The following is a 27,826-nucleotide window of genomic DNA, read 5'->3' on the forward strand; positions in this document are numbered from 1 at the left end:
AGTATTGCTGATCAACAGGCCTTGACCATGGTAATAAGAAAGTGCTGCTGGGAGTTAGTGGCTCATGCCTGTAATCCTAGCTCTTCAAGGAGTCTGAGATCTGAGGATTATGGTTCAAAGCCAGCCTAGACAGGAAAGTCTGTGAGTTTCTTATCTCCAGTAAACAACTCAGAAAAACAATAACAGAAGTGGTACTGTGGCTTAAATGGTAGAACACTAGCCTTGAGCACAAAGAGGCTCAGGGACACTGCCCAGGCCCTGAGTTCAAGTCCCAGGACTGTTTAAACAAAAGTGCTTTGCTATTGAGATATCTTTGATTTTTGAAAAATTTTAGTGGTTCTGTTCAGTTAATCTGAATGTGTAGTTTGCTGAATAAAACCAAGGTGTATTAAATCATTACTATATTGGTGAGGTCTCTATAATATTTCTCTTCAAGCCAGTAAGTGTTTCCACCATGCCTCAGCGCGCACACACACAGACACACAGACACACAGACACACACACACACACACACACACACACACACAGTCTCTCTCATACACATATTCTACCATATACACAAGACATTTGCTTTAAGAAACTTTCTTATGAAAGGTTATTTTTTTAGGATACTAAAGATAAATATCAATTAATAGGCTATCACTTTAATGAAATTTTATTTTTCTATTAATGTTCTTTTTTTTTTCTTTCCTGGATCTTACCAGGACTTCAAAGTTGAATTTAGTTGGTATTATTCTTTATAGTGATATAGTCTGTAACTATCAGTCTGTACTTTAGTTAAAACAATACCAATGTTAGCATTCCATTCCTGACTACTGTACTGTAGTCACCTAAAATGCCAACGCTGGGGTAGCAAATACAGGAGGCCATGTCTTGGGATTAAGCTCCTGTGTAAGCCAGGCTAAAACTCAAAGTGGAGTCACCAAGTTGAATCTAATTTTTACCTGACCTTTCAAGAAATCATTAGAGACAAACAAATTTTCAAAACAGGCCGATTTCAATCTGCATGGTAATGAAGCTCCCTGTGATCCTTACCTACATGAGTCACTGAAGTAACTTGATGTTAACCAATCAGTGATTGTTTTACTTCCTGTGTCCGCTACCTTACAAGGAAAGCAATTTTTCCAAAGATCAGTCTACTTATTCTTCCTTTTATGTCTACTTCTTCAGCCCTTTTCTGTCTCCAAAACCAACCTCCTCTGCTCAGCTCCTCAAAACACTTAATCTATTTTATGGAAACGAAGGGCTGCCTGGTTCTTCAATTTTAAAAAGCCAATTTAAGATCTTTAAATTATTGTAATAGTGTCCATTGACCACAAGATCAAGGATGTAATAAGGTCATTATGTTTTGTTTCCGTATTTTTGTAAGTCTAAACTTAGTTTGATATTAAGCATTAAAGCAATACTTTCATCCCATACAAACACTTTTACATTCTTTTAAAAGCATAGTTTAGAAATAAAACAAAAGTCCATTTTAAGAAGTTACTTCAGAAACTGGGCTGTAAGGGAAGTAACAGGGTTCTACAAACTGCTGACACCTGTTATTTTTAGTGTAATTTCATATTATGAAAGCCACATCATTACCATTCCAATGCTGTTGAAAGTCTTTGCACAATACTAAACCTCCCTTGGCATTTTGTCAGCATCTTTCTTGTTTTCGTCTTGGAAGTGAATTCAGATGTCTATATCTGAAGCTGGTTAAGTGAGTGTGTGCTGAGCAGCCTTCATGTCTAATTTATAATATGCCTCCAATTATATCTACTGCTTAACACCCATATGCTTGCCAAGAAAGTAATACAATTAACAGCATGGCACTTTCTCCAACAGGCCAAAGTCATTTATTTAAAATGTTTCCAAAGCCATATTTGTGACAAACCTTAATAGGTGGAAATAAGTAGAAATTTATCCCCTCTGTTTGATGGCATCATAAAATGAATTCCAATCACATGAGAGGCAGGCAGCTAAGGTCCATGAAGAAACTAAACAGCATAGCTCAGACTGCCTTACAAGATACAATCAAATAATGAACTCCTTTTACAAGCACCTTCTTGGTAAGAGGTTGACTGACCATAAAAGAAGTAACAGAGCTTTGTCTGCCACTTAAAATTACTACTAACACATGATTTGCACATGGACAACATATGATACACTTGAACAATATACAATACATATAACTTCATTTTGAAGGTAGTGTACACTCCTAGCAAACCAGGATGTTTATATCAGCTCCTCCAAATAACTATTTTCACTGCTAAAAGGCAGGGACAGACATGGAAATTTTATTTCTTTTAAGGAGATCATATATGTCCTTGTGGTTATGGCTGTCTACCTAAGCCATGTGCAATAGTCTTTGCAACAGTTCTGCAATGCTCCCAAGGCCAGCAATAGAGGGGGGAAAATGCTGACTCCAAATGTACCCAGAACCCAAAAGTATAATTGCCACAAACCAAGTTATGCTGCTAAATGCAGGAATCCTCCTTGCCTTTCATTCCTAATTGTAGAGCCTACTGTATGGATTTATAAACTTTGTGGGTTATATTTTTGGTTCTTCAGAATTCCAAATTGCAGAACCATTCTTTTTCATGCTACCCATGACCTACTACTACCCAAATCTAGAAATTCCCTTGTTCTGAGCCAAGAAGTGGGATTTTAGTGACACCCCAGTACAACTTGGTCAATGTTGAATTCTGATGATTAGTCTGAAACTTAATTGTACTTGTTTTTTCTCTAGCCCAATCAATAGCTCATTGCATGGGGCTTGTTAGAAGCTGATTGCTAAATACTTGGCAACTGTTTTGCCCTTAGGAACAACAGAAAAGTGCCACTAATTGCAGAGGTGAAAGTCTGGGTCAATGAGCAATACAAGAATGCTAACAGCCCAGTGGGCTGCAGGAACACCCCAGGGAAAGCTGGTACCCTAAGAATCTGGCTTTACCCAGGGAAGTTCCTCCTTGGGTAGGGAGGGTCTCTGCGGCCAAAAGAGGTTTTATTTTTGTTTTTGTTATTTTTCTTTGTAATCGGAGTAAGATTATTTGAAAGTGAAAGGAAAGCCATGCAAAAAAGTAGCGAGACTCTCCATTCGGAGAGAACTCCTCAAAAGGAGTTCAATGGAATCCTTTGGGAGGGCCGTTTTTATAGTATGTGGTTGCTCCCATAGCTCCTCCCCTGGGCTTTGTGCTGATTGTCACATCAGGCTTGTGCATGCATGGCCCCAGCTCTTTTCACTGAGTTTGAGACTGACATTCTAAATTGTAAATGTTAAGTCAGTCCCTCCTCCTCCTCCTCCTCTTCCTCCTCTTCCTTCTCCTCCTCCTTTTTCTCCTCCTCTTTTTTTTGGGGGGGGGGGGGGTACAGGTTCTAGGGCTTGAACTAAAGGCCTGGGCACTGTCCCTGAGCTTTGATACTCAAAGCTAGTATTTTACCATTTGAGTCACAGATCCAGTTTCAGATTTTTAAAAACATCTCTTCAGAGCTGGGCATCTGTGGCTCAGGCCTGTGATCTTAGCTACTCAGGAGGCTGAGATCTGAGGAATGTGGTTGGAAGCCAGGCCAAACAAGAAACTCTGTGAGACTCCCTATCTCCAATAAACCACTTTCAAAAAAGCCCAAAGTGGCACTGTGGCTCAAGTGATAGAGTCCTTCCTTGCCTTGAACAAAAGCTCAGGGACAGTGCCAAGACCCAGAGTTCAAGCCCCAGGACTGGCAAAAGAAAAAAAAAATCTCTTCAGAGATATCCTTTCCTACCTGTTCAGGCACTGTGGTACCATACTTTCTGCATGTGAGTACATCATACCATTTCTACACACTTCTCCATTGTCAACCCATGTGCTGCTTGGATCAATGATGACAAACTGTCAATGCACTGAATTCTACATCCATCATTTTCTGACCACACAACTCTGGGCTACATAATTAGAGAACTGCTGGTGTTTTCTCAGTCAATCTACCCTCTGTTTTTGTCATAAATAACATTTTTATTAAAAATATATTTTACCGAAAAGGAGTGGGAGGAACTGGAATACTTTTGATTATCTTTGCAAATCTTTTTGAAATGGAGGGGCAAGTTAAACTAGTTGTAGTTACTTGTCTTTATCAACAGTTTTAGAGGCCTCCTAGCTTAGTGATTATTTCTTTTTTTTTTTTTTTTGGCCAGTCCTGGGCCTTGGACTCAGGGCCTGAGCACTGTCCCTGGCTTCTTCCCGCTCAAGGCTAGCACTCTGCCACTTGAGCCACAGCGCCGCTTCTGGCCGTTTTCTGTGTATGTGGTGCTGGGGAATCGAACCTAGGGCCTCGTGTATCCGAGGCAGGCACTCTTGCCACTTGGCTATATCCCCAGCCCTAGTGATTATTTCTAATAGCTTTGCAATAGACAATATTTCTAAGGTCATAATGGATATATCACTCTAGTTATGCTTCAGGAACTGAGAGATGGTTTTGTTTAAACTCTCTGAAGCCATTAACCATGCACAGTGTATGATGAGTGAGCCTTTGATATCAATCCATACAAATGCCACCATTTTTCTGAACACACCTTGTGGACATCTTACACATGCATAGACTACCATTAGGCCACTTTTCCCTACCCCCAATTTACTTTGCCCCTTGCCTCAGACCAGGAGGAAGTGATCTGAGACTTGGAGCTGACTATCCACTGATTAGTTTGGATCTATAGAGGAAGGATTTCCTGAAGCTAATGACCACACAGTTTAGTGAAGGCAGTTTGTACTAAACACCAGCCAACCAGTCAGCTCATGACATGAGGATGGTCTTCCCCAGATAGGAAGAACAAGAATGTCCCTGCAGAATGGGAGAGAAAAGGAATAATGAAATGAACACAGTGCATTGGTGCGGGTGGAGGGAGAGGGAGGAAGAGTCTGGAGGGGAGTGGGGACTTGACAAACCTTACTCTCTAATCATTACAGAACAGTATATCGCCATTGGCTTTGACTTATCTACTATCTACTGCAGGCAAGTATATTTCAAGTTCAAGGACTGGAAATTGCATATTTCTAAAAAAAAAAAAAAAAACAACAAACCCTCAACATTTTGACCACATATTTGGGGCTGTAATTCTCTTTTTACAAATTCTCAAAATAAATTACTAGCATTAAATAAGACTTCTTAATTCTTAAAATGTTTTTCCATGACGATTCACTTTACAACAATATATTAAATTTGCTTGTTAAGCTTTGGTTCTTCATCTCTGAAAGCTCCTGTGTCGCATACAATTTTATCTAAATCAGTGTCCATGCTTTTCTTTTGTTCATTCATCTGTCTTTCGTTACAAGAGCATCAGCCATGAATCCCACAATGAGCAAAGAAAGGTGTCTTTTCTCCTCTACAGCATGTGTATGTGTGCGACGCTTATTACATGGCTATTAACTCCTCCTCACCAGGGTTTCATAATCCAATCAGTATTTGCTTGCTTGAATATTGCTATTATAAGCTGAGCAGAGTAAAATAATCCCCCTTAGAACAAACACTACACCTGCCACCTTGTTTACTTTACCACCATCCACAATGCTGAGAACTTAGATGACTGTCTTTGAGGCAGGCGCTAACTTTAAAATGTGTACCTTTTCCTCTTCCCCATGAAAACATAAGCACATAAGCATATATACTATCACAGTAAAGAGAAAGCTGGGCAATGTGTTGATAGCCTTTACTGAAGTAGCCTAACACCATCTCATCGGGTTAGTAGAAGTTTGCTGTGTAGTTCACACAGTATCTCATCACATTGGAGAAACACATGGTGGCTAAGGGCAGAGTCAGAGCCCATTGAGGCTGTGGGTTGACAGCTGGACTACAATAGGAATTGGGTTGTTAACTACTTGGTGCTCAATCTGGTTCTTCAACCTTAATTTTGTCTTCTTGTATGCAGTCAAATGGTTTTGCATGCCTAAAAAACACAGGAGTTTTCCCTCTGTTCTAACAAACAAGAAAATAAAAACCTCAGAATTCTACTACAGATAGCTTAAACTATTTTAGAGGAAAATCAGTCCTTTATGGTATTTGTGGTGGCACTAGAGGGGAGAGGTGGTGAGAAGGGACTGTCAGGAAGGCCTAGGCATGGATTCATTACATCACTGCAAATAATATTTTTCTGAAAAATAAATCCATATTTAATAAGTACAATGCTTTGCATTTGTCAGGAAACAAAAAGAAATTGTGGAGACAATTTAGACATTTGGAGCCAAGATTCCTGAGCTAGAACACCAGCAGAGCCTAAAGAATTCAAACTGAAGTCTGCAACCATATGCGTTTGAAGGAGTTAACTTCATTCTGTAAGCTAGACTTACATTTTGCAGTTATGGGAAACTCAGTTTCCAATCATTTCCCTCCTACCTTATTAAATGTTTCCAGTAACAGAGAAGCTGATTGTAAAAAAAAAAAAAAAAAAAAAAAAGCCCAACAGATTGATTCTTTCCAATGCATGTCAGCCTTTAGGTACTTTGGATTGAGAATGTAGCTCTGTGGTAGAGTTCTGCATGATAGAAGCCTTGGGTTTAATACCAGCACCATCAAGCAAAACAATCCTCTTGCTATTCTTTTTTTATATACCATCTTTGCTTTATTTTTCCTATTTTGTGCAAGACAATAAAAGATCTCAGAATTCCAGAGGCCATGGCTGATGGCAGTGAGAAACCATACGTCTATGGAATAGAGACTATATCCAATTCAGATCAGAGAAAAGACTCAATCTTATCTGGTATTTTTTCCAGACCCTCTGTAACTGGTATTTTTTTTCAGAACCTCTGTAAACAGGGAGCCTCCCTAAATGTAACTTAGTTTTGTTTTGTAAACAAGTTAGTTACAATACTGATTCATTTCCAAACTTAGAGTAGTTTTAAAAGCAAGATGAAAACGAAGACTGCTGATATTTCTTCATAAGCTTCTATTTCCCAATTTTGTTAAGTCTTTTGCCTTTGTCTTTTCTTGCTTTCTTTTCTTTTAAAAATATCTATTTACTTTTATTAAGTAGTTGGACAGAGGTGTTGCAATTTCAGAAGTCAAATTACAAGTACAATGCATCTTGTTCAATGTTACCTCTTCCATCCTTCTCCTTCATCTTTCCCCATCTCAGCCCTTACCCTCAAGTTATGTTGTCCAATTTTCACATAGTATGCATTGAATATAAAGACTGCATTTCCTCACTCTTCTGCCCCCCATTTGTGAACCGCCTCATCTCATTAACCTTCTCCCTTAAATATGTTTCAGCTTCCTAGTATTCATCTTGCTAAATCATTCATTAGTTGTTTGAAGGAGTTGCACTGATGGACTCCTCTCCTAGGTACACAACCTTTGGTCAGTTGGGTTGTCTGTCGATGCATATAATCCCATGTTATGTGTATGTTTCTATTTTAGATCTAACATCCAAGCCCTCAAGTTTAATTAGCAATATCAATCTATATCCATCCAGTAACCAAGATTGGATTTGCTTCCCTGAGAAGCTTCCCAAATAAATTTCCCTATGAAAAAAATGTTGGCAACAGTAGGGTTTGAATTCAGATCCTCAAGCTTGCTAGGAGGGTACTCTCTCTTATGAGGTTTGCTCCCAGTCCCCGATTTGCCTAAATTTAGAGAGTAAAAATAGAAATATTTGGAAGAAGACTTCCTAAAGCTTTGCTTCTAAGAGCTTTCTAAGTAATTTCTACTTAGCCTATATATTTGACAGATCTGAGGCATTGGTTTAATCTCTAATCAGAAGAGCAGTTTCACTTTTATCTTTAGGGACTCTTGCGAATAAATTAATCCCTTGTTTGGCCACCCCCTTTCCCCCATGCCAGCATTAATACCAGGGAGTAGAAAAGAAAGGATCTAGTTTATATTTCCTTTAGTTTTCAACTTGCTTCCCATCCAGTAAAATGTGTTGGCCATAGAGGGAAAAAGCAAAAAGAACAAAAATGTGGGTTGGAAACATTCTCATTTTAACCCCTGTAGGCTGCCTGAATCCAGTGGCAGAAAAAGTCAAGCTAGTATTGTGTGTGGGGATGAGGTTGAAACAAAAATAGACAGTGTGAAGGAGAAAAGCATCATTGCCAGCTGTGATTCAGAGCTCAGCTACTGGAAAGAACACAGTTAAAAGAAACTACACACCAACCAGGAAACCTTCTATCTTCCTGGTTTCCCAAATCTCTATGGTGCCTATCCACTTAACACAGAATAGGAAATATGTTAAGCCAATGGAGCAAAATGTGATTCTTTCTTTAGATGGGTTACCAGTTAGCTTCAGTGTCTAACAGAAAACTTTAAGGTAACTCTTGAGTTGATGAAGTTTAATATCAATTATGGTTCTAAGCTCACTTCCTTCTTCCACTCTTTATCTTCACCCTACACGCTCCATTTATTCAAGTCTTTGGGTGGTCTTAGAGTTTTGGGTACCTCTCCTTTTTTTTTCATGGAACATTTTTTTTTCTAACTTTAAAATAAAAGAATAGCTCTTCAAAAATCAGATTCTACCAATAAACTGAACCTATCTAGCTGTTGGACTATTTTAACTTCAGTTCTTAGAATTGAAGCAATGTTTAGTATTTTGTGTTGGTTGAACGTAAGTACTTTATTCATAAGCATAACATCATTAGATGAATTAGACACAAACCCACTACTGATGATACAGGATGGATCACAGATGAGTCAACCACCTGAGAGGAATTCACTTGAGTCTGGAGTCCTTGTTAGCAATCTTCTGAATGCCTCATTTGAGGAAAGCTGGGCTCATCATGGTGTAGGCTAGAGCTGTAAACTAAATTGGTCTGAAATGTGCAACACAAGTGCTGTTTTCTTCTCATCGTGCTTTGTGGGCATGCTGGCCAGAACTGAAATGCTGCGACAGCTCTGGATAATCTGAATGATATTCCTTCCTAACCATCTGCCGTATGTCTCACTGTATAGACCTGAGTACATTTGATATTCTTCTGACTCCACAGACCTGAATACTATCAGACCTTAAGCTACGGCAAAAATTTATGCACATGAAACTGTATAGCTCAGAAGATATTCTTCTTCTTCTTCTCATTAATGTACTAAAAACTAGGTGCAATAAAAATAGGTGCTTTTAATTTACTTCTAGCTTGCCCTCAGTTTATAAACCTAATACCAGTTTTGAACCTTGTGGTTCTCGGTCTAAACAGCAGTGTGGGTAATACAGACTAATATCACTAAGCATCTGTCAACCATGTAAAGTCCTAGGCTGACTCTTCCTCAGTTTATCACTCACAGACACAAATAAGACCGTGGCTAAACTCCATAGCCAGCAGGTCTATTTTTAAAGACTAGCAGATAGAGATATTTCAGAATCTCTTAGACACCCGTTTCCTATTCCAAAATGTTTAAAATAAAGGAGTGTCTTCCTGCTTGAACCACTCAAGCTGTAGTTCATTCTGTTCTCAGTGAAAATCTTCGGCTATGTGTGGGCAGTAAAAAGGCATCCTAGTTGGCTAACAGTGTCCCCAGTGCTAGGGGCCTCTGTCAGGGGCCACTTCCTTTCCCTCTTGAAGATTCCCATATGATTACCTCCCATAAGACTGGAAGTACCTTGTGAGTAGGGACATTGCCTGCCATTTTCACCATTCTACATCACCAGGATGCAGCAAACAAATCTGGCATACATACTCCTGGACTTACAGTAGGGTAACAGAACCAAACACTAAAAATATCGTAAGTTAAAAATGCATTGGTGGCTCATGCCTGTAATACTAGGTACTCAGGAGGCTGAGATCTGAGGATCATGGTTCAAAGTCAGTCTAGGCAGGAATGTCCATGAGACACTTATGTCCGATAAACTATTCAAAAAATAAAGGCTGGAAGTAGCACTGTGGCTCAAGTGGTAGAGCACTAGCTTTGAGCACAAAAAATCTCAGGGACAGCACTCAGGCCTAGAGTTCAAGCCCCAGAACCAGCAAAAATAAATTTTAAAAAAATTGCATTTCATTCACTACCCACCACTAGCATCACAGCTTAGCACCGCAGCACTCTAGGAGGGGGAGGGAGGCTTATTTCTGCCAAAGGCTACCTGCATATTTATGACATCATTTGTTGGCCATAAAAAATTATCAATACAGGAGGACAGGTCATGAGCAGCCAATGAGAAGCATTACACCTGTCCTGTCTTAGACCTTATATGGTCCTAGGGCTGGGTGATCCCCACTCCTGCAAGAGTGATTGCAGCAGGGCTCGTGTGGAGCTGTGACCACAAGATTTGTGACAAATGCTGCTACACCCCAGCATCTGTGAGAGATGATCTGACTACATATTGCTAGCCTGGGAAAACAGTTAAACTCCAAATCAGAAGTGAAGTTTCTGCTGCATGCAGGTTGTTTCCATACCATTGTAAAGTTACAAAAAATTATAAATGTAAATAAAGCCTTTAGACTGTGAAAGCAAACTACTGAGAAAATATTTGTTAAAGAAACAAAATATATGTAAAAAAATGAAAAGGAGCTGGTAATATGGCCTAGTGGTAGAGTGCTTGACTCGCATACATGAAGCCCTGGGTTCAATTCCTCAGTACCACATACATAGAAAAAGCCAGAAGTGGTGCTGTGGCTCAAATGGTAGAGTGCTAGCCTAGAGCAAAAAGAAGCCAGGGACAGTGCTCAGGCCCTGAGTTTAAGCCCCAGCACTGGGGAAAAAATTGAAAAGGAAAATACCCCCAAAGTATTTCCACCTTTTCTTCGTGCTTCATTCCCAAACAAAATTGGTATAGTATAAAGTTGAAGAATTCAAGGGCAAAGGATAGAGACCTAAGATTCCATGTGGGGCTTGGTACAGTGGACTCAGTGGGTTCCAAGGAAGGGATCTTGGAAGAGATGAAAGTGGGGAGATAGATGGCAGCAATGTCACACTGCTTCCTTCTATGGAACAGGCTTCTGTCACTTCACCTGACCTGACAACCCAGTGTTGCTCCTTTGATGCTAAATGGCCTTTCCTATTCATCACAAGGAATTTATTGCCTGAGGAGGAGAGGCTCAAGGTGATGGAGATGCAGCTAGTTGTGGAGTGGCATTTTCCTCTGCCCTTTCCACAAGAGGTTGTTCCACTGTGGATCCAGTTTGACAGTTTCATTCTCCAGTAACCAAGAATGCTGGTCAGAGAACCCATAGGGTATAGCTGAGAAAAGGGAAGGTAAAAAACCAGCCAGGAGCAGGAAACTGGTTTACTGTGTCTAACTCACCTAATACTAACCCAGGTGCATGACTATCTGTGGGTCAGTTCATTTACTTGGGTCTTGGTTTCCTGATCTAATGAAAAATTTGGACAAGATTATTTTTGAAGGTATCTTTAAGTTCTTCTTCTTCTTCTTTTCCAGTCCTGGGCCTTGGACTTAGGGCCTGAGCACTGTCCCTGGCTTCTTTTTGCTCAAGGCTAGTACTCTGCCACTTGAGCCACAGTGACACCTCTGGCCATTTTCTATATATGTGGTGCTGGGTAATTGAACCCAGGGCTTCATGCATATGAGGCAAACACTCTTGCCACTAGGCCATATTCCCAGCCTCTTTAAGTTCTTAGACATTATGATTCTACTGAAAAAATGACTGTGTCAGGATAATGAATGTGTTAGGTTTCTCCACATTGACTATTCCTGGCTGTACACTTAGACACACAAAAGCCTCCCTGAGCTGGGTAGCATGAACTTTCCCTGTAGCTCAGGCCTCCATACATGGAAACAAGGTGAGATGTGTGAGCAGAGTGTGTGCCTGCCAGGAACTCACATCCCTTTTCAAAACCATATTCTGGGTACCGGGAACCCCTGATTTCCTTCCAAATGGCAAATTACTTCCAGGGAGGAAGCTTTAGCAGCTGACAGATTGGGGGTCCACAGCACAACTTAGAAGCTTCTGTGGTAGGGGATGGGTCTAGGGTGGGATGAAAGGAATGAAAGAGCTAAGTGAGGATGAACTGCAATTGTTCTTTCATTAGTGGTAATCCCTTTAGGGAGTGACACATGACAGGGATGGTGAGAGGAGAAGAACCAGACAAAGCAGCTCCTAACTACTCCTGGGAATCTAAAATAAATTGCTCGGCATTCTGAGTGTTTGAAGTGTTGCATAAACCATTACAAAAATATAATTGGCAAGACGGTTAGGCTCAGAGGATACAAAGCTGAATAGCATGGTATCTCTGCTCTTGAGAGCACATGAAGAATATTTTATTGTCTATTGCAATGCACTCCCAGCTTTCCTGTAGACAGGAGAGTTATTTAAATGTCATTGACTTGAGAAAGGTTCTTTTCAGGATGACCATGGAGAAGTCCAAAAGTATGAGAATCAAATGTGAGAGAGAGAAAAAAAGAAAGGAATCAAAACTAAGAGTATCTGATCTGTGTTTAGTGAGCTCTTGAGGACATTCTGCGGAGGATTCCTCACCCCCAACCCCCGCCCGCCCCCATCTATAAAAGGAAATTTGTTAAATGGAAACAAGTCAAAAGAAGTGTCTCCAGTACAGTAATTACTTAGTATAGGTTTAAGAGACTACAACAAAGAAGTGAACTTGCTTAGAGTACACTGTACACATTTATGAAATTGTCACAATGAAACTTCCTTGTACTATTAATGTACAAATGGCTAAAGTAAACCCAGAATGGATCAATACAGGCATAGAGGAATAGTCACCCAGGTACAGATAGTTGTGCAGGAGTCAGATGGTATAAGGACAGATTAAATTTCTCCTAGGAGGCACTATGAAGAGGCAAAGCTGTTAAGGATAAAATGGAGAGTCAATTATATAGCAACTAAGCATTGAGATTTTCTTGTGTATATTTGGCTTTTTTTGGTTTTTTATTTTATTTAGGGCTGTCAAGAATAGAGTCTCTGAAAAAAATTATGTTTTCTAATTACTCTTAACTGTGCAATATGAATCCTACTTATTGACAATTCATTAATGTACATTCACAGCTATGCTGCCAGACCTTCCAGATTTGTCCTGGATGTAGATTGCTTTTTGCTTTCTCATGTCTCATTTTTCTGGGCCAAACATCCAGAACTATGTGAAACAGGGGTGATGAGAATGAGTCCTCCTCGTTGCCATTGATGATTTACCATCCAATGTGTGTCTTCTGGAGGTACACTCTACAGAGTTAGAGATGTCTAAATTCTACTGGGTATTGGTTCCTTACACCTATGATCCTGATTACTTCAGAGGCAGAAGATACAGAGCATTCCAATTTGAGCCCAGCCCAGTCCAGGCAGCAAATTCCTTGAAACTCCAACTCCAAAATAATCAATAAAAACCCATACTTAGAAATTTTATTCCCAGGTATTCACCCTACTGCAATGAAAACATATTTGTATAGGATAGGCCCAAACTTGAAAAACCCCAAGTCTTTTACTGCTGAATACATGAACTATGGAATACCCACATAATAGAATATTACTTGACAAGAAAAAGGAATGAACTACAGATATTCATTGTAACATGGATGCATCCAAAATGCATCCTCAAAAGGCTATATGCTATGGGTATTTCTACCACATTTCCAAACAGACCAAATTCTAGGTGAAGAAAACAGATCAAATGTCTGGAGCCTGGGGTGAGAAAAAGAACCAAACAAAGAGAGGAAGGACATGAGCAAATTTTCAGGCATGAAAGCTCTCTGGGCATTGGTTGTGATGAGGGTTTTATATCTATTTATAAAAACTCATAGATCTATAAATAAAAATGGATAACTTTTACCCTAGGTAAATAACATTTAAATAGAAAGTTTCAGGAAGAATAAAGTTTCTGAAACTCCTGATTTAAGTCCTGAATACTGGTTATAGGCCATTCAGCTTTTCCATTTCTACCAGTACCTATCGCAGCAATGTGTATTATTTTCTATGAAACTGTCTTTTTAACCTTAGAATTTTCAAATCTGGGCATAAAATTGTCCTCAGTTTCATTCTTTCATGAATGGAAAACCACTATATTCTTTCCTAGCATTTAAAAAAAGTGTGGCCTTTCAGGTGATTACTTTGACGTTTTATTTTAGAGGTCTTTTCCAATAACTGCTTTTCGGTTTCATGGATTCACTCATTGCTTCATTGTTTTCTGATCTATAAACGTTGAGCCCTTTCAATTTTTTGTTTCCTAACGAATACATGTGCAAAACTCCCTCTATTTCTTGCTTTAGCTATATTTTTATTCGCATTTGATATGCACTATATTTATGTCTAAGTCAATTCTAAAGGCTTATTACTGTTAGGCTGAATTTATTCTTTAATCCATGAAACAGATGTTCACTTCGAAACTTCTGAACGTTGCCAGGTGTGACGGTGATGCTCATAATCAGTCCTTGGGAGGTAGAGACCAGAGGATTGGGGATTCAATGCCAGCCTGAAATACTTGGAAAGAGCCTGTCTCAAACGCAAATCCAATCCAATCAAAACCAAACATCTTTGTCCTAAATTATATTCCCCTCATTTCTTCTAGGGATTATCACTTTGATGTGTACTCTTTTAGATTCTTATGGTCACAGCCTATCTTTATCACACTTGAAATGATGGTTGGCCTGCATGCATAATTGTGAATTAACAGCGCATGGAAGCCATACAATGCATGCATGCTATTGGCCATCTTGAGCGGCTGCCTTTGGTGCCAAGTGGTGCCCACTGGGGCCAGTGGGGCCACTGTGGAGAAGGTAAACAGAGAGGAGAGAATAAAGGGAAGAGAGAATGAAAAGGATGAGAGGCTCATGCTAACCACAAGTAGGAGGTAGAACACTGTGGAGAAGGTAGTGAGGGAGACCATCTGGACACCCCAAGAGTCTGTGCCCACACCTCTTCATCTTGGCCATGATAATTTTTGTTTTTGGCTAAATATGAAGAACTGCTCTTGCTATCAAGAATGTGTGCTGTCAAACTGTGAAAGAAACCAATGTGACAAAGAGGGACACCATTTGTAATTATACTTCTATGTTCTTGATAGCCTTGGAACAGACAAACCATGTCCTTGTTTGGCTTCTTATTTAACTAACCCTTTAGACAACATTATGTAGTTCTTTCAAGTAATCATATCCAGGAGCAGCAGTTTGGGAGGGCATTGTACACAGAGAGATAGTTTGGTAATAGAGTTCTGTACTTACTGTTTCCATTGTTATTCTATATAAATACAACTGAGAAAGTACTGAATAATCTTCTTTCCAAATGTACTGATATAAAACCGAAGGATATTAGGGCAGGCAGGGCCCTCTGAAACGATCTGTTATGAACCTTTCACTTCATGGATGAGGTAAACAAACTCTAAGGGAGTTTTCTTAGTTCATCTCTAAAGAGAACCCCTTTTGAGAAATACAACAGGGTTAAGTTTCAAGGACTCATGTAGTGATAGAGCTCCACTCACAGCAGGTATTGATTTAACTCTGTTTCATTTCCCAGCTTTGGAGGTACACAAAAAGAGTCATATCCTTAGAGTTTCCGTATTCAACATCTCAAACACTGTACTCTGCTCCCAGGAATTACATACTTGTTACTCAACACATTCTAACTCAATGTTGATGTAACAAATGGTCCGTTCTTTAAATGTCTGCTGTAGCTTCCTTAAAATAATCTTCTAGTTAGCTCATCCTAATTATTCCCTTGGTTTTCTATTAGTCATAAAAACAAACTATGAAAAACATTTTCTTGTATAAAAAGTTCTCACCAAATATGACACCGAATTTAGGTGGGGGAAATTCAATTACTATTGTACTACTTAATCCTAACACTTTTTTTTTCTTCTACTGGGTTTTGTTTACCTATTTTTCTCTCTTATGGTACCATTTATTGTCTCAAAGATTAAAGCAAGGGCTTGTTTGACAAAGACATCATTTCTGACTCCTGATCCAGGGTTCACATCTAAGACAATTACTGCCAGACAGCAGATACTGGTCATACTAGGTGGATGCAATCAGCTTCCCTCTCCTGTTTGGTTCATGGCACCTCTGAATAGCTAGTTCTTGGAAGGCTATCTCCTATATTCAGAAAGTAATCTCATTTTAGAAGACCTGTGCAGAAAGTAATTGAGTGTACTATTGATTTGGCTGGTAAGTAAAAAAGTAATCAGTGAGAGTCTTCTCTACTCTGACCCAAGTACACATCTCAGTTCCAATTCAACCAGTCAAATAAAAGTTTTGATAAGGTTAATTTTCCAGCTGAGAATGTTCATGGCTCACCAGGATCCAGTCTCATTACAGATGTCTCTGGCACTGCTTGCCCTACAAAACCCTGAACTCCAGAACTTGCAACGACCTTTTCAAAGGGCCCTGAAGAAATGCATTCAAATCTTATAAAGCAGGAGTGTGCTGGTGTGGGATGAGAGGGTCAGTGGGAAGAAGAGAAGACAGTATCCAAGGTCAAGAGACATTATCCAAAGTCATGATAGAGAGCTGCGTACAGAGCTATGTTAAGCAGAGGATTTCCCATATGGTGTATATCTTACATAAAGCAGGTTCAGGTAAGTTTTTTAGTCTCCCAACACACAGATTTTGGTCTTGGGTAGACAAACAGTGGTGACAAGGAAGTCTTGTTAAATGGCTTTTCTTTGTAGAGAAGAATATCTGCCCACTGTCAACATGAGAGGAAAGTTAGATGGAACAGAAACCTAGAGATGGTCTAGATTTAAGACACACATCTTGAAGATGAAATGATCAAAGTTCAAAAAGGTGAACTCCTTTCTCCAAGGTCATATTGCTGGTTAGAGTTCCACCAGTGACACTGCTAGTATATTGCCCTGCTACTCTTAATTTAACATCCAATTAAAAAAGAAAGAGTGGCTGGTGGCATATGCTGCTATTAGGACACCATGGAAGTTTCTCAAGGGCTCTTGGAAACCCCATTAATTAGAGAGCGCAAGCAAGTCCTGGGCATTTTACTTGTCAAAATCCCTGAAGGTATATTTCTGAAACTTACTGCTGGATGCAAGGGTGGCTTTGCCAAGTATTCTTTGGCCTGCAAACCTAGCACTGCAAATCTGTGAGTCTCCCACAGCGAGAGGGGTGAAAAATTAATGAGAAGCTCAGCAAAGCTCATTTTCAAGGCTACAGAGATTGGAAAGGCAATGAAAACTGGAAGTGAAGGAAAAAGGTTTTCAGCTATCAGCCTCCACCCAGCACTGGCAGATCATACAAATGGGGTGTGAATGTAAATAGGCCCACATGAAAATGCACGAGCACTAAAGAGCTATTTAGGGAAGGACTGCATGTGAATTATAAATGCTCAGGGCAGAACTTTCATTCTACTCATGGGCATCCATCCATCCCAAACCTAAACCCCAGCCATTTCACACACAGAATCCAGTCCAGGTTTTCTTGAACAAGTATTTTTTTTTCCCCATGAGGAAGGTCCTTGTACCTTGATTTCAAATGTGTTTTTCTCTGACTCTACTTGGACACAACAGCTAGAAGCTTGTTAAGGATAAAAATAAATTTGGAAAAGTTAGGTTGTTTCCAATTATATTTTGTTGGAAGATGTAATTCCCTTTCAGCTGGTGATATAATCCATTTCCCAAGAAGAAAACTCAAGTTAAAACAACAAAACAAAACAAAGTGAAGCTATGTTACTGACAAGGAAGAAGCCCACACCAGAGCAAAATGGACACAAGCCACTTCTGATTGGGTACCACATTTAGGATATAATCTGAACTTGAACAACCTGGGTACCCTAGCTTAGGCTCGGACCTATTCTTTCTCTTGAGTAGTTGAATGCAAAAGGAGAGCTTTCCAGCCAACACACCTGTATTACTAGCTAGGGATCTACTTCTTGTTGCTGGAAGATCTAATTGGAGGGAGAGTTACTTGTTCTCTAGAGATGGCAATAATTTATGCCCTGAACTTCTCTGGCTGCCTAAAAATATGCAAGTCTTAACAACAAGTAGCCAATGGACCTCAGCTCCACTAACTTGGTAGCAGTTTTGAAGCCAATAATAAGTTGCTGACAGGCCTCCAAGATATGCCTAAGCAAAGGGCAGAGAAGTGTGGTTATCTTTTGACGGCAATACGCCTTTAACTCATGCGCAGCTACCATGGGCCGAACTGTATCAAAATTTACATTCAGCTTTTCTAATTCCCAAGATCGCCGCCTATGACCAGATTAGGACATAGTGCTATTAAAGATGTCACTACTTACATTAGCATGAAATCATGATGGAAGAATCGCTAGTACAATATGACTGGTATCTTTACAAAGAGTAGAACAGACACTTACCTAGGAAAGACAACAGATGAATGCGCTGGTATCAGTATGATGCAGCTACAAATAAGAAGTGATGAAAACTTCCAGCAAACTAAGACACAGCAGAAGCAAGGCATAGAATTGATTCTCCCTGATAGCCTAGAAGGAGCCAGCCTTAGGAAACTCATATAACTTCTCAGTGGATTAAAGCTATTCCATCTCCCTTTGAGACATGATGCAATCTGGCCTGTGTGGTGGGGCTGTCCTGGCCAGGAGGGCTTGTATTGGTCATCTTTCTGTCACTGTGATATAATTTGAGAGAGGCAGCTTTATGTTGTTTCTGGCTCAAAATAATTGGTATCAGAAGTGTTCTGTGACAGAGCAATACACATGGTAGGAGTGTGTGGTCCAGGAGGCCTGCTCACCCTTCTGGCTAGTAAAGAGAGAAAGAGGAGAAGTGCCTTGGGGTCTAAATGCTCTCATCAAGGGCACACTCCCAGTCACCTTCTTCTTCCAGTCAGACTTCACTTCAAGTTAACAGTTCTCAACAGCAACTTAGGCTGGCAATCAAGCCCTTGCAGGACATTGGAGATCCAAACTCTAGCAAGGCTATTTGTCAGAAACAATAACCATTTCTGATCTCCTCAATTCAACACATCTCCACTCCTAACTACCAGTCATGAATTAACACGGTTCAAGCTGCTGAGCATTCTGTATCTTTGTTCCATCACTCTTATATTTTCTTTCCTAGGGCCTGCCATTTCTACCTCCTCTATATCTCTTCTCTTTCTTCTTCTTGTCACTTTTGATGCCAGCACCTCATCCAAACTCCAATTAGCTCTCTCTGCTAGAGTGTTGTAAAACCTCCTAACTGGCCTCCCCTGCCAGGTTCCCCACTGTCCCCCTCCTTTGTTATATCTGTAACTATGAGTGAGTCACCGGAAGGCCAGGTGTGAATCTATCATCTCCTTGCTCAAAAGCCTCCAGTGGAACAAAAGCCCCACTTGACAACTTCCCACAGTTCTAGCCCAACTTTTCTCTCCCAGCACTTAGCTATTATGACACATGTCACACCTCCAAAAAGCATCCCTAACTTCCCTTTTCTAGGGGATCCCACTGGCTGTGTCCAGAAAGTCCTCTCCCCAAATGCACTCAGTCAGAACCTTGGCCATTCTGCAAGGACGCCAGCCTTGGGACCAAGGTGAGGCCTGCAGGCTGTGGAAGCCCACGAACCAGGCCCATCCCAGCTCCCGATTCACTCAGACATAGCACTGGACACTTTTCACACACCTGTGTTTTGGTGTCCCTAGCTGCAGGCTCAGGGTTACGATACCTCATGGAGATATGGTGAGAATTACACCACAGATTTAAATACAAGCGTATGAACCTCATTTAGGACAGCACCTGGCACATTAAGTATTCAGTAACTCCAGCTAGTGCTAGTATAAGCTCCTTTTATCATTCCTTCTGGAACGACCTTTCCTGAAGGCAAAGTCCATTCAGAATCCTTTGCTTCGGCTTCAAGTGCACCACATCTCATAGTAAGGAGTTGTAGTTTGTCAACTTTGTGCTCTAGCATCTAACTTAAGGTCTAAGTGTTCTGCAAGTACAAAATGGATTCTTACAAAGCATAGCAAGACCATATGTTGAATCTCTGGAAGACTGTGAATGTGATACTGCAGCAGGCAGGATCTACAGCATTTTCCTCTATCTCTAGACAGCCCTCCCGTGCCTACATTGCCAGGGGTCACCTATTGGCTTATCAGTGGAACAGACAAGGGATACAACAACCCAAAGCATTAGTATTTCCCAATGGAGACCTGGGGTCATTTCCCTGCCCAGGAATCATCACTCACAACTAAAGTCAAACAATCCAAGAATCACCTAGTTTGTCCTTCTAGAGCCTAGCATATGTACCTCAGGTTCACTTAGCTCTCAGCCTTCTAATTATTGGTTGTTAGTTCTGTTCCTTCCACAAGTGTGTGTACTCAGTGTGAGTGACTATCTTTTAAAGCTCTTAATTTTCTCTGTATGGTATTTAGGAGATTTGGGGCATGTGGTTGATGAAAAAGGCATTTTCAGGAGAAATGCACAAGGAATAATGGGGTAATGTGAGCTGTTAGTAACATAAGGTAGGAAGGAGGAAAGGTAGGAAGGAAGGAAGGAAGGAAGGAAGGAAGGAAGGATGGAAGGAAGGAAGGAAGGAAAGAAGGAAGGAAGGAAGGAAGGAAGGAAGGAAGCTGGCTCCTTTTCATTGTTTCCTAATTTATTGCTAAGAAGGTACTTCTCATCAATACAACTATCATTTCATAACATAATTTTAGAAAGAAAGGATTCTTAACTGTATAAACCTAATCACTTGGGACTAGGATCTAGCTTTGACTCACCATATTTTGTTTTCCCAGCCTGATGCTGTGAGTCAGAAGCCAGAAAGGTCCCTTGGCATATGACCTTGAACTGCAAACTGCTCTGCAATAGCACATTTGGGAGCCAGGGATGGGATTTTACAGCTTCAGATCACAGAAGAAAAGAGCCATGAATGTGTTCTAGCCCATGCCTGGTCTCATACGGTTTACAGCACAGGACAAAACAATAATTCTTACAGTTAATCCTATGAGAATAATTTCCTTACAGAAAACAAAATCAGGGCTGAAAAAGGAGGAGGAGTTCCAAGCAGAAAGTGTTAGCTTTCCATCATTGTGACAAAAGACCTGAGGCAAATCAGCTTAGGAAAGCTTTCTTTTGGCTCCAGTTTTGGAAGTTTTGTTTCCATGGTTAAATGATCCTGTTGCTTTTGGGAAGGGACTGAGGCAGTATATCATGGTGGGGCATATGACAGACAGGAGAATCTGCTCCACTCATACTGGGAGGAAAGCAAGAAGAAATAGGAGCTGGAAGGGTCCCAATAGCCCCTTCAGGGACACACCTTTAAGGACCTAACTTCTTCCCTCTTTGAAAGTTCCACATCTCTCCAATAACATCTCAGGCGTCACCCCATGGGCTCGTGGGGGCATTTAAAACCCATATTACAGGAGGGCAGTCTTTCCCCCCTATGAAATGTCTTCAGAATGGTCAGAAGAAACCTGAACAAACTCTGTGCCAGAAAAAGAGGCACCCATTAGATATATGGGCCATTAAGAAGACCTTATTTGGGGGCTAGGCATGTGGCTTAGTGGTAGAGTGTTTGCCTAGCATGCATGAAGCCCTGGGTTTGATTCCTCAGTACCATATAAACAGAAAAATCCAGAAGTGGCGCTGTGGCTTAAATGGTAGAGTGCTAGCCTTGAGCAAAAGAAGCTCAGAGACAGTGCCCAGGCCCTGAGTTCAAGCCCCAGGACTGGCCAAAAAAAAAAAAAAAAAGGTCATTCGGCTGTGTGACAGTGGTTCATGCCTGTAATCCTCACTACTCAGGAGGTTGAGATTTAAGGATCAAGTTCACAGCTAGCCCAGGCAGGAAAGTTCATGAGACTCTGAGTTCCAATTAACTACCATAGAGCTGGAAATAGAGTTGTGACTCAAGTGGTAGAGTACTAGCAAAAAAAGAGCATAAAAGTTCAGGGATGGCACCCAGACCCTGAGTTCCAGCCCCAAGCCTGGCACAAAAGAAAAGTCTATGACAAGGCTTCCTGTTTGACTTATGAATAATAAAAAATAATTAAGTAAAAGCATAATGGAATGGAATGCTAGACTATTACAGTTCAAATCCTCCTCCTTTCCTTTTCTTGTTTGTTCTAGGGTTTGAACTCAAGGCCTTGAACTCCTGCTCAGCTTGCTTGCTTACAGCTAGTACTCTACCACTTGTGCCATACCTCCAGCCTGGGTTTTTGCTAGTTAATCGGAGATGGAATCTTGCAGACCTTTTGCTCAGGCTGGCCCCAAACCTTGATTCTCTTATCTCAGCCTCCTGAGTAGCCAGGATTATAGGCACAAACCACTGGTGCCCATCATTCTTGTTGTGGCTTTGAGTTAGGGTGTCACTGTAGCCCAGGCTGACCTCAAACTTGGTATGTCGTGCAGGTTTCAAATTCATGATTCTCTTGCCTTAGCCTCCTGAGTGCTGAGACTACAGGTGTGGGCCACCATGCCTAGTTTTCCTTCTGCTCTTTGAAAGCTATGCTACTCAACCTCTGAGAAAGTTGCTTAGCCTCTTTGGGCCACAGTTGCTCTGTCATAAAAATGGGAATAAAATAGAGCTGGTGTTCATGAGTTTGTGATGGTTAATGGTTTATTTACACAGATGCAAAAAGCATGGAAGGGTGATGACACATAGGTAACATATGTGAAAAATCAAGATTAAATTAGGCAAAGTCTATATATGGCTGAAATTCAATGAGAAAATCATTTAAGTAATTTTAATTTGAATATCCAGGTCAGTTTCCCAAAGACCATCACACACTGAAATGTTTCTTCCATATTTTTTTTTGCAGAAAAATATATAGGCAAAAGGCACTACTATTTTTAGAATGTAAATATATCTATATACCCATTTAAATATATCTATATATAAATATATCCATAAATAACTATAATAGTGCATTTTGCCTCTGTATATAATATACATAATCTATTATTTCAAATGGACACCAACAGTAACTTAACATACATACTGTTGTACATTTCATTCTGCTTTTTTCATTTAACTATGTACCTAAGGCTTTCTCTGTGACTGAAGATATAAATCTTCCTTGCACTGTTTTCTAGCCCACTGGTTCTCCATGGTGTAGGACAGCTGTGATTTATAAACCCATCCCCCACTTATGTTATTTATCCTACTCCCAACATTTTTGCTACTATAAACATGCTGCGATAAATGACCTTGTACACCCATCTCATTGTGCCTCTGCAAGCATACTGTGGAATTCCTGACCATTCATAATTTCTTCTTGACATGCTTTTCTTCATATTTGGAACTTAACATTTTTTGGTCTAAGACCAGGATTTGAACTCGGTATCTAATACTTTCTCTAGTTAGCTGGTGCTCTATTGCCTGAACCACACCTTTAAATTTAGAACTTTGCAATGTATTATATTTTTTCAGTGTTTTCTTCTTTGCTTTACCATTCTTTGCTAGGTTGCTACATTGCAAAGTCAATGTAAGAGCATTTACCATTTTGGTCATTCTTGTCATACTGGATGCCAAAAAAGCCTGCACCATGGTTACTGCTGTGGGCAATATTATATGACAATAGTTGTGTCCCAGTCAATTTCCAAGCTATCTGAAAATGGTATCTTACAAAATGTGTGTTTCCTAAATTATCCATGATGTCAAGACTATATATATTACACACATATATACCTACACTTATACATGTATGTATATGCATATGTATACATATACATATAGATACGTACGTACATGCACATATGGCATGTCTTCCTTTTTTTATTTTCTGGTTCATATCCATTGTCCAGACAATGTGTTTTTAATTAGAAATATGAACTCCCCCATTTCTCTGTTTAAAACCTATAGTCTATAGAGTCTGTAGTTCCTATTATGATTTAAAAAACCCCAAACATCCTGTAGTTGGTCCCTTCTTGGCTACTTCTCTCAAGTGTTTTTCCTGTCTAAAAAAATGTGCTGATGCAGTAATGACTGTGGTTCTAGCTTTTACTGTGTCTTTCCAAAAGTCATTGCGTGATTGGCTAATATAATTCTAATATTCACATACCTCACTTTAAAGTTATTAGGAAAGAGTTAATTTATTTCTGCCTGTGTTTCCTTTCTTAGGAATCCTATTATCAGTGACCATTTGTAAACAATTATTCCTGTTATGGGCTTTAGATTGGTGAAGCTATCCAAGTAGCTTTCAACTAAGTCTTAATGTTAAGTTCTCTCACTTACTGAAGTTCTGTTATTATGATTGGAAAAATGTTTAAATTTCAGTGGATTGGACTTCTGTAACATTCACACCTGGAGTTGGTAATAAGTTACAAAGGAGAAAAAAAAATCAGTCCACATTGGGGCCAAGGATCCCACCTTCTGTGAGCCACTGTAGTCCACCATTGGAATCCCTGGGGAAAATCTCACCGCCCTTGCATGATTTCTCACTAATAACTTTCACTTCACACCACCACACAACTCCATCCCTTCCCCGCTGAGTGTGAAGTCATTACTCTCCACATCACAGGTGGTGAAAATTATCACCACCTTCTCATAAGCAAAGGCCACAGAGCTATTTCACACACCAATGCACCCCTGAACCAAGTCTCTATCCCAAAGAAAACACCCTAAAGAAAGCAATGCTACCCACACAGATGTTTGTGGTGGGGTTACAATAACTCATGTTGGGAAGGGAACTGCTGGACATGAGCAGAAGTTTCTATTACTACATCATGTTAAATACAAAACTAAAGCAAGAGAGATGTGTATTTATGTTTTGATTTCATCTATGTGAAATTACGAAAGCAAATATGTATAATCATAATTTATGAGTGTCAGCATTGAGGATGATTTATCTCTACATTCAAGCTTTAATAGAATCTATAATTTTTTTTTTAATCCTCAAGTTTTCTGTTTAGAATCTCCATACAACATTAGGACAGTAATAGCCATGTAGGTAGAAATGAACAAATGAAGTGACTTAGAGATACTTAGTTATGACACAGGTGGAATTCAACATCCAAGAACCCACTGGTATTTTTTTGGACACTGACGTGGCTGGTAGGAGAAGACACTTTTTTTTTTTTTTAATATCTCTAAACATCTGTCCCAGATCACTGAGATCACTGATGATGTTCCAGTCATTCACTCGTTGGGCAGGTGATGCTCAGCCTTGTGGTAATAGCAAATCTTCTTGCAATGAACATCCCCAGCTGTCCATGCATGAGATAGTTTTGTGCTACACTAGACAAATTGTATGACTTTTATTACATAGCAATATGTAAGTGTGAAACTGCAGGATTATAGTTAGTTCATGGTTGTTTCAATATAGTCTTCATGGAAACATTTGGAAATGTAATGATCATGATGTTCAAATTATGATGTTAAGCAATCCCTTTCCTATACACTGGAAAGTATTAAAAGATCTTTTTTGGGGGGGAAAGTAATGACAGCAAGCAACTTTGGCTGCATTAACAGAGCCTTCCATATCCTCCCCCCTCGCCCAAACAAGCCAGAGACTGTGAACTTCACAATATGGGGGGGACCAATAGCTTTTTTTTTTGAGAACACAAAAATGTTAGTATTGCAGAGAAAAAGACAGTCTTTCCTTTAGAATCTCACACTTGGTTAGTTTGAGAACAAAAATACAGTGAATGTTACAAGTGTCTTCTGTGCCCCAATTATATCTCATCTGGGCGTCATTAGAGCTCCTCTAGCTTCTATACACAAAGGCTTCTCACTGCTTGCCCTTAATTATCACCCATTGTGATTACACAGGAAAAGTCCTGGGGCCATGTGAGGTTCCCCCCCCCCCCCACTCCCCCAGCCTCCCAGCCAGGCTCAAACAGCTCAGCCCAGCTTGATGCACAATGCCTTCTTTCACTCTTGCCATTCCAGGAATATCTCACTCACTTTCTATGCCCACATCACTTAGCTTCAGCACTTCCTCAGGCTGATAAAGAGAAGCTGGCCTTTAAAACTAATGATTAATAACTACTTGATTCATGGGAAGCTTCATGGTCTATTTTTCTCTACATTCCAATGACTAAATATTTAGTGGAATTGCAAAACCTCAACTTGTAATTGATTGTTTAATGTCATTTCTGTGTCTCCTACACCATAACAAGGAAGCCAACAAAAACAAGCACAAATGTGTGTGTGTGTGTGTGTGTGCGTGTGCGTGTGCGTGTGCGTGCGCGTGCGTGTGTGTGTGCTGATCTTGGGGCTTGAAGTCAGAGATTGTGTGTTGTCCTTGAGCTGTTTTTGGCTCAAGGCTAGTGCTCTATCACTCAAGCCACAGCTCCACTTTTTGGCTTTGGGAGGTTATTGGAGAGCAAGAATCTCATGAACTTTCTTTCCTGCCTGGGCTAGCTTTGAACCATGATCCTCAGATCTCAGCTTCCTGAGTCACTAGAATTACAGACATGAGCCACCCACTTGGCTACCTCATCTTTTTAGTAGACAAGTTAACACACATCATATAGTTACCTTTCCCAAGCATAAGCCACTGAAATCACCAAAACCTATCTCTATTCTTTCCTGCATTCCTACTACAATCAGCTTTCTGAAGACAAGTGTGCTGAAAACTTACCTGCCCAGATGTTTGTATATAATAACCTTTTTATACATCATGATTTCAAATCATCTGTAAAAGTGATGTTTTGGGAAAGCCCAGCATGCTTTGTCCTAGTGTTTCAACTTGCTGTGTGATGCTTTGGGAATTTGCTGACCCTTCCTACGTCTCATCATCCTCACAGATAAACCACATATTAGGGGGCTGGGAATATGGTCTAGTGGTAAAGTGCTCGCCTCGTATACATGAAACCCTGAGTTCGATTCCTCAGCCCCACATATATAGAAAGCGGCCAGAAGTGTCACTGTGGCTCAAGTGGCAGAGTGCTAGCCTTGTGCAAAAAGAAGCCAGGGACAGTGCTCAGACCCTGAGTCCAAGGCCTAGGACTGGCAAAAATAAATAAATAAAATAAAAAAATAAACCACATATTAGGAGAAACCATTTCACAAAATCACTGAGGCATAAAGAGCCCACGGCAGTATTGGTACTATTAATGTATATTAAGTAATAACTATTAGGTTTGAATGAAACAAAACTAAAGAGAAATAGCCAAAGATTTCTGAAGGGACACGGGAAATCCAGAGCAATTAACATCTAGATTAAAAAGCAACAGAAGAAATAGGAAGTGCATCTGTAACTGGACTGGACCTAGATATAATGTTGAGACCTAATTCAGAAGTATTCTCCCAGTGACTCATTTTAGAGTCTGGATGCTTCTGGACAGCAAGTCTGAGGTCTGTCTGGGTAAAAAGGAAACATTTGGTGTATACAACCTTACAATGGTGGATCCCTTACAACCCACAACATAACATTAATCCTCATTCATGAGACATTAGGAGGTTACACCCAGGTAGATCATTAGGAGGTGTCTATACCACTGAGTTCATATAATTAATGAATTAATGAGCTACAGCTTAAAAGGTTGTCTTGAAAATAGTTCTTATGTAAAAAGTCAGTTTGGTCTATCTTTTGAGCACTTCCTGCCTTCTACCATGTGATTTCCTCTGCTGCCTTGGGAATATGTCACTAAGAAAGCCATTACCAGACGTGGCCTCTTGACCTTTTTGTTCTACCACTGGAGCTACTACTCTAGTCCTTTGTGCTTTAGTGATTTTTCAGATAGGACCTCCTACTTTTTTTGAAGGGGAGCTGGTCTCAAACTACTACCCTTCCAAATTTCACCACCCAAGTAGCTAAGATTATGAGCACAAGCTACCATACCTGGCTTAAACGTCTTTTCTTTATAACTTGTTGGGTCTATGGGATTGTGTGATTAGCAACAGGAAGTGGACTCAGACAATCCTTATTTTGAATTCGGCCTAAGGTTGGTTCTACCATCTGCTAAGGTTAGATCTGTAAGAGGAGTCCAGTGCCTGGTTCTATTGTTCAGGGCACAGGTTAGACCTGTAAGGGGAGCTGAATCCAGTGCTGCTGCTTAGATAGAAGACAGCAAACAGTGATCAAACTGGATGAACCCAGGAGACATCTGAGCTTTGCATGAGATAAATAAATTCTAGCAGGAAAGGAGAG

General features: G+C 40.2%; 1 protein-coding gene and 1 long non-coding RNA gene across 12 annotated transcripts in view; both read right to left on the bottom strand.

The window, feature by feature from the left end:
• The window catches only part of Phactr1 (phosphatase and actin regulator 1), a 432,942-nt gene that overhangs the window by 130,762 nt on the left and 274,354 nt on the right, over nt 1-27,826 (bottom strand). The gene's annotated exons all lie outside the window — the stretch shown is intronic.
• On the bottom strand, nt 3,921-27,484 carry LOC125353023. The gene is made up of 3 exons (XR_007211237.1): nt 27,357-27,484; nt 18,854-18,864; nt 3,921-3,933 (listed from the first exon to the last, which is right to left on the bottom strand). It is a non-coding gene; the product is annotated as an uncharacterized LOC125353023 (long non-coding RNA).

Source organism: Perognathus longimembris, chromosome 6, assembly GCF_023159225.1.
Source record: "Perognathus longimembris pacificus isolate PPM17 chromosome 6, ASM2315922v1, whole genome shotgun sequence".
Lineage (NCBI taxonomy): Eukaryota > Metazoa > Chordata > Mammalia > Rodentia > Heteromyidae > Perognathus > Perognathus longimembris.